Source organism: Crocuta crocuta, unplaced genomic scaffold (assembly GCF_008692635.1).
Source record: "Crocuta crocuta isolate KB4526 unplaced genomic scaffold, BGI_CrCroc_1.0 scaffold39, whole genome shotgun sequence".
Lineage (NCBI taxonomy): Eukaryota > Metazoa > Chordata > Mammalia > Carnivora > Hyaenidae > Crocuta > Crocuta crocuta.
In genome coordinates, this window is record NW_027533334.1 from 1967100 (window position 1) to 1974854 (window position 7755).

The window sequence follows — 7755 nt, forward strand, 5'->3', positions numbered from 1 at the left end:
AAAGGGAGAGAGGCAAACCATGAGAGACTCTTGAATGCTGACAAAAACTGAGGACTGATGGATGTGGGGGGGGGGAGGAATGGACATGGAGGAGGACACTTGGGATGAGCACTGGGTGTTATGTGGAAACTAATTTGACAATAAACTATTTGTAAAAAAAAAAAATTTTTTTTTGGCATATAGAAAGTGCTGTTTCATTGTTAGCTATTAGCAGATTACTCCAGATCATTTCACCTCTTCGTTCTTAGCAACAGAACCCTAATCTTGTTCATTATATTTAGTTAGAAGTACTAATTTTCTGGGGCGCCTGGGTGGCTTAGTCGGTTAAGCATCCAACTTCTGCTCAGGTCATGATCTTGTAGTCCATGAGTTTGAGCCTTGCATCGGGCTCTGTGATGACAGCTAAGAGCCTAGAGCCTGCTTCAGATTCTGTGTCTCCCTCTCTCTCCCTCTGCCCCTCCCCCTTCTCATGCTTTGTCCCCCCCCACTCAAAAATAAATAAACATTTAAAAATTTTTAAAAAGGATGTACTAATTTTCTGAAATTACCTTACAGCTAGATTTGGTTATATAATGCAGTTCAGACCAATAAAATGAAAGCAGAAATCTACTGAATGTGGCTGAAGAACCTGAAATGGTTTTGCTCAAAAGCAAGAATGCATCTTTTTTGTTTGTTTGTTTTTTTTGTTTGTTTGTTCTTGGCTCACCCCCTTGCTCATATCTGGAATAGGACATGATGCATGGATATAGAAGAGCCATCTTGTAATCATAAGAACAAAATCTACACAGTTTGGAACACAATTGGAAAAGAATCAATACTGATGAGTTCCTTAGTATATTTGCCCTAAACTGAGTCTAGAATCCTTACTCTGCAAGGAGGAAAAACACCTGTTTTGTTAAGCACTATATTTAGACCTGTTACATACAGCCAAAGGCAGTCCTAACTTCTACGCAAGGCAACTTCTGGGCAAGGTGGTGCTCTCTTTTCGCCTTTTGAGACCTTGGTTTTAAGGAGGCTCTTTTCTTATTATGCTTTATCCTTCACTAGATTTCTATCCTCATTTGACACTTTAGAAGTTGTTTCGTTATCAACCAATAATTTCAAGGACCTGTTCTCATCCTCCTTACCTTTTAGCTTTATTACTTTTCTATCTCTATATTTTCTTCTCTAGAAAAAAAGGAAATGACAGTAATCCTGGAGACTATGAACTTTAATTCTTTCAGGTGCTATAGGCGATGTAAAATAAACAGCAACAACAACAACACAGTATCCAGATGTAAGATACAGTTGAGGACGATGGAGACATGGAGAGCATATGCCCCTGTCAAAAATGTTTAAAATATAAATAAAACTGATATGCTACCACGCCAAGAATATAGACCTGGAGGCCCTGTCTGACTACAGCCTCCAATTCTGCAAATGCTGATTTTAAGACATAGTAGATGCAAAAGAATTCTCATACTCCTCACCAAAACACCAATATCAGTAATAAAACAATGTACAATTAAGATCTTTTAAAACTGAAAGTGTATTTAGCTAAAATACTTCCGCTTATTTTCTTCCAAATTGTTTTCCCTGTTTTGGTTTTTGGCTGAGACAGAAGATAATGTAGTAACTCTAATATACTCAACAGACAAAAGAAATAGACAAAAATCTTCTCGGTGGGGGGTTGCTATGGCTCTGGAATAAAAGCAACTGTACAGAAAAATGTACGATAGGAAAATATGCATTTCCCATTCCCATCCTTCCTCGGTTTTTCCTCTTCCTGCCCTAATATACATGTTGAGGAGTTGCATTATAATAATGGCTTATAATACACCTTAAAACCCAAATTAACGAAGCTGTTGCTACTGCTGATACCAAGTTCCTGCACATAAACCACCAGTGTGTCCCCTGCCTTCCAGTAAGCCTGCATCTGAATCTACCAGAGACAAGGCCTATGCTCTTCCCATTTCCTACAGAGACCAATGGATTTCAGGGGCAATAATAGCCAGTTCCTGTTGTTCCGTTCGTCAGTTATTCGGTCCTACACACTTACATCTGCACAGATAAAAGCTTTCCCAGTAAGAAAACTAAGGTTCAGAATGGAAAACTGTACTTCTAAGTTCACAGAGTACCGGAGAAGCTGGAATTCTAACCATGCATTGCCTAAGAACACTGATGGACTTTTCCTTCTGCCATTAAAACTCTCCTGATAGTGGACAATTAAAATATCTGGACACTTACACAAATGAACAGTGAACTGGACTGTTAATCAGGCAACTAAGAGTCTAGTTTAGACTCATCAACTTGAAGAGCTTTATTCATCACTAGCCATCTTGTTCACATTGGTAATCATTTTTTCCATATTCTAAATTGGATGCCTCTATAATTGGAATTGGACTGTTAGTTTGAAGTACCATGTTTTACACTGTGAGTCTCTAAATAGTAGGAACTTTGTCTAAATATGTGACTTGCGTTGTACTTACCTACACAGACAGACTTTGAAATTGTTTTTGATAATGTTGACAATTTGTCAAATTTGAAACATAATTCTCTTATTACCTTCTTGCCTCTACTTTAATATGTTCTGGAACTCTCTACAGGAAAGATCCATCCAGTCATGTCTTTGGAACAAGTCCAGATGTCTGTATAAAGAGAATGAGAACTTTTATCATGTCTTTGGCACTTGTGGAAAATAGAGCCCCAGTTTAATGTAGTACAGAGTATAGCTTTAGGATTTTCATAGGATGGATGCTTATTAGCATATTTGGCAGAAGGAAGTTTTGAAATACTTGGGGTTAATAGGAAATTTAGTCCATGACTACAGCCTAGGTGTTTTTTATACATGTGGCTACAAAATTTCATTTAAGTATTCCCTTGGTAACTTGAAATTTGAATTCCCAAAGTCCAACATTGATATGACCAATAATAATTTGGGTTTCGACTACTTTCTAAAACCAGTTTTTGACTTAAATTTTAAGCTGCCTTTTCCTGTAAAAAATTTACTCTGTCACATTGCCGCACAACATCCTGTTAACCTATTTTCCTAAGCTGGCAGGAAATTGTCCACTACTGATGTCCGTAATGGGGAGATACTTCTTACTGATCTCATCTTCTTTGATTGAAACTTAACCTCATCAACATGAACTACTTAGATGAGACTATCAGGAAATATTGAGTAGGTTCCCATTTGCTGAAAGGGTGAGGCAAACATTTCCGTTCCAATGAAACATAACAAAACTCAGACTTTCGTATTTAAGATGCATTGCAGTGTTTGAATTCTCATCTTCTCTCATCAATCAGTAAATACGTGTACATTGTGTATCTGCTGTGTACCTGGCCATTCTTCTCAGGACTAGCTTTCTTGCTTAGAAAACTAGCCAACAAATAGATCTGGTACAGTTTATTTGTCGTCTTACCAAAATGGATGAAATGCTACAAAATAGCAAAGTAAATTAAAAACAGATAACTTTAGGAGGGCCAATCATTTATGCCCTAATGTTAATCATAACAATTACAATTTTACATTTTTATAACTACATGAACTGGAAACACTAGAAAGAGTAAAAAATAAGGAAAGGGAAATTAATTTTGGATTTTCAACATTAAGAAGGCAGCGCTAGTGGAGTTATAAGTAGGATTTCCACATATAAATCACTCATTAATTGAGTCATTCATTCATGTATTCAGTTAAATATACTTCCTCAGTATTTGTAATGTCTCATCCTCTCTTGTAAAGGCTGGAGATAGAAAGACAAGTTGCAGGCAGAAACAAAATGACAATATCATAGTAACTGTATTCTGGAGAAGGGAGATGACTTTACCATGAGAACAACAAAATACTGAGCAAAAGGGAAGTTGTGCTAAATGTTGACTACTCAGATATTTGGCTTCAGGCCAACCCTGCTTTCCTTCATGATGACACTTTAGTCAGAGTAAACAAAAGCAAGTGTGTAGTTTTGAGCAAAAACAAACAAACAAACTCCTATCTTTCAACCTTTTCCCGACAACTATTATTTTTGGTCGTGAGTACTTCTGTAGTTTCAATAAAACAATCTGACTGCAATAAGTTTGTTTGGCAATATCTTCGACCTAAACCATACATTAATTTTTCTTTAGTATAGCTATAGGTTTACGGTTCACCACATTTTAAATGATATGGAAGTGTCACCTTACTCAAGAAAATAACAATATAAAATATCAATACACAGAAAATGATGAAGATATCGATTTTAATTAAATGAATGCCTCAGTGATTTTTTCTCATTCTCATTCTTTTCATATTTATTTAAGCGTACTAAGGTTTCATTTTCAACAAAGTGAAACAATTTTGCAATAGAAGTCTTTAGATGATACCATAGTTTTTATATGGCTATAACACAGAGTGTAATCTTTAAGACAATCTTTTTTTTAAAAAAAAAAATTATTTTAGGGGCGCCTGGGTGGCTTAGTCGGTTAAGCGTCTGACTTTCGCTTGGGTCATGATCTCGCAGTTCATGGGTTCGAGCCCCACGTCGGGCTCTGTGCTGACTGCCAGCCCAGAGCCTGGAGCCTGTTTCAGTCTGTGACTCCCTCTCTCTCTGACCCTCCCCTGCTCACGCTGTCTCTCTCTCTCTCTCCTAGAAATAAATAAAACATTTAAAAAAAAACATTTAAAAAATTATTTTAGAGAGGAGAGAGAGAGTGTGTGTGTATGTGAGCAGGGAAGAGGGGCAGGGGAGAGAGAGAGAATCTTAAGCAGGCTCCACTCTCAGCGAGGAGCCCAACATGGGGTTTGATCTGACTGAGCCACACCGGCACCCCAAAACAATACTTTGTAAGGCTATAGTCTGCTCACCTGGTTTTCTTTTTCTGTTATAGCTAATCATTGATTACAATACATAGAAGACAAAAACATATCTTAAACACAAGGAAATAGAAAGCCACAGAAAGATTTCTGGAGATCACTGCAATACAACAGTTTGCCATGCATTAACTTAAGCATAATTCTGCCCAGTAAAGAGTAAAGAATACATATTTGATTTCTAATATAAATATCTGGACCTTGTTCATGAAGAAACTGATGAGAACCATTAGCCACTATGTAAATATGTAACTTAAGAAATACTTCAGTGGAAATATTACTTATTCATGGCTTATTATGTGTTATGGGTTGAACTGTGTCTCCTTCAAATTCATATGTTGAAACCCTAACCTTCAGTATTTCAGAATATGACCTTATTTGGAGATAGGATCTTCACAGAGGTAATCAAGCTAAAATGAGGTCATTAGGATTGGCAATAATCCAATATGCCTGGTGTCCTTCTGAAAAGGGAAATTTGAAGCACACACAGAGAACACCATGGGAAGATGAAGACAGAGACAGGAGTGATGCTCTTTCAAGTCAAAAAATGCCAGAGATGTCCAGCAAAATACCAGAAGCTGACAGAGAGGTATGGAACATATTCATCTTCACAGTCCTTAGATGGAACCAATCCTACCAACATTATGACCTTGGATGTCTACCCCCTAGAACTGTGAAACACTAAATTTCTATTGTTTAAGCGATCCTGTTTGTGGTACTTTGTTATGGCATCCCTAGGAAACTAATAACTGAATCTCTGACCTAATACTGTCCTCATTACTGGTTTGTTTACTGCTAACCAAATGGCTTCTATCTGTTTCGTTTTGTAACTCTCCGTGACTTGTAATATTAGCAATAACAATACAAATAGTTACAGCTAATTTTCTGAGCACTTACCATATTCTGAGCTCTGTTTTGATCATTTCTGACCAACTGAGATGAATGGGGAATAAAGGAAAGGATTTTCAATGTGGAAAAAATAATTTTGTTACTTTATTAAGCACTAATGATTAACACTAAGTTTTATTAAGCCATTGAGGGTTTGGGGATGGGTTTCAAGGAGCTTTCGTTACTTACCCTAATATAGAAATTGTTATCTTGAAGTGGGGTGTGATTCTACAAAATCTGAAAGCCTGAAGCCTGAAGTTAATGGCATGTGATGAGGAAACTGATACTTAATGGCTGGAAAAATGGTGAAATCTTTGCTAAAAATCATTGCCTAGTCTACTTTAGCAAGAAGACGACACGTCTCCTAATCATTTCTAGTTAGATGCTGAAGTGTCTCATAGCCCTACAGTGTGTTGTCTGTTATTAGACATTCAACATTTTTCAAGGTTGGAAAACCCAGCTGCTTGTAAAAATTGAACTACAAAGACTTTGAGTGACAACATACAATAAGAAAAACTTTCCAGCTGAATAAGGACAAAGGTCAGAGTAGGGTGTGGCTGGACTACAGTTGTTCAAAGAACCCAATGGCAGTCACAATTAAGTTGAGAAGGAAAGAGGCATGAGGCTGAGGAAGCAGTCATGTACAATAAATTTGGGCATTATTTTTAGGAAATAATTTTGGGTATGGTAATTGGCTATCTCAAACTGGCTGAAGCAAATAAATCAGAAGTCTACAGACTTTTTGAGGGAATTGTATTGTCCAGGAAACCACAAGGACACTCTTGAAAAAAGTCTTTATTTTTCTATTCAAACGCTAACATCAATTCTTGTACTCCCACATACAGAAAGCAGCGTTGGAAAGCCTCTTCCAAGGAAGGCATGGCCTCCCAAACTCTTTATAGATGCAGCTAAGAAAAATAATGATGAGGAAGTGGTTCCAAGAGGTTATTGCCAGGGGCCACGGAGAAGTGATAATGTAATTCACCTCAAAGAGTAGAATCAGGGCTTAGTCTAACAACCTCCTCCTCTCTACTTCACCCCTACATCTAATGTGAGACTTTCCCAGTTTCTTTGCAAATCACTAAAGAACATTGACTATTGTGTATCTGTTATTCTTCCTCTTCCCAATTCTTGGTATTCATTGTAGATGTCGTGGATGTGGATGTGAGGTGGGGGTACAGATAGGTTATGTTGTTCTTCCTGTGTCACCTAACCATGAGGAGCCACATGTAGATCTGATAGAAAATGGAGAACCTGGATTCTGAGATGGATGCAGTGAATAAAGGAGCATTGGATTATTTTCTCTGGGGAGACAGGGAACAGATGTGAATTTCTTTGATACATAGGATGAAGCATAAGGCATTTGGTTGACCAGAATTTGGACTATGGATAAGACTTTGTTATGTGTTGAACACACTGTTTTCTCTTCCTGGGCTCATGCATATGTTCTTCTCCCATGGAAATATATTGGGAGCTATGTGACTTATTTAGTTCAATAGAATGTATGCAGAAATAATGTAAGACATTTTTATACTCAGCCTTTAAAGCAATACTGCACAATTCTCTAATTCTGTATTTGCCTTCAATGTTAACCTTATATGTTTTTTCAGATACACTAAAAGACAGAAGCATCTTTGGTCCCTGAGTCACCACTTGGAGGGGAGCTGATCAGGAGACCTGCCTACATCTGCATCAGACTGTGACCTGAATGAAAAATAAATAGAAATTCCAAGGTCTTTTTATTATCACACAGCCAAGTCTATACAGCCTGAAACAGATACCGTAAGGACACTGCAGCCGAGGCCAAGCCAAGTTCTATTCAGGTTTGCAACTGGTAAAAGAAAGTCTAGAGAAATATAATTCAAAATGTAGCTCAGCTTTGCATCCTGAGTACAAACAAGGGCACTATGTCCCAAATTACCCTGGGTCATAACTGTTCTAGTGTGCAGTTTCTCTGCTGAAACCAGAATTAAGTTTTCTTTAAAGACTAGACAGAAGGATGCTATAATGTCTATAGAAATAAGTGGTAGATTTTTAAAGAT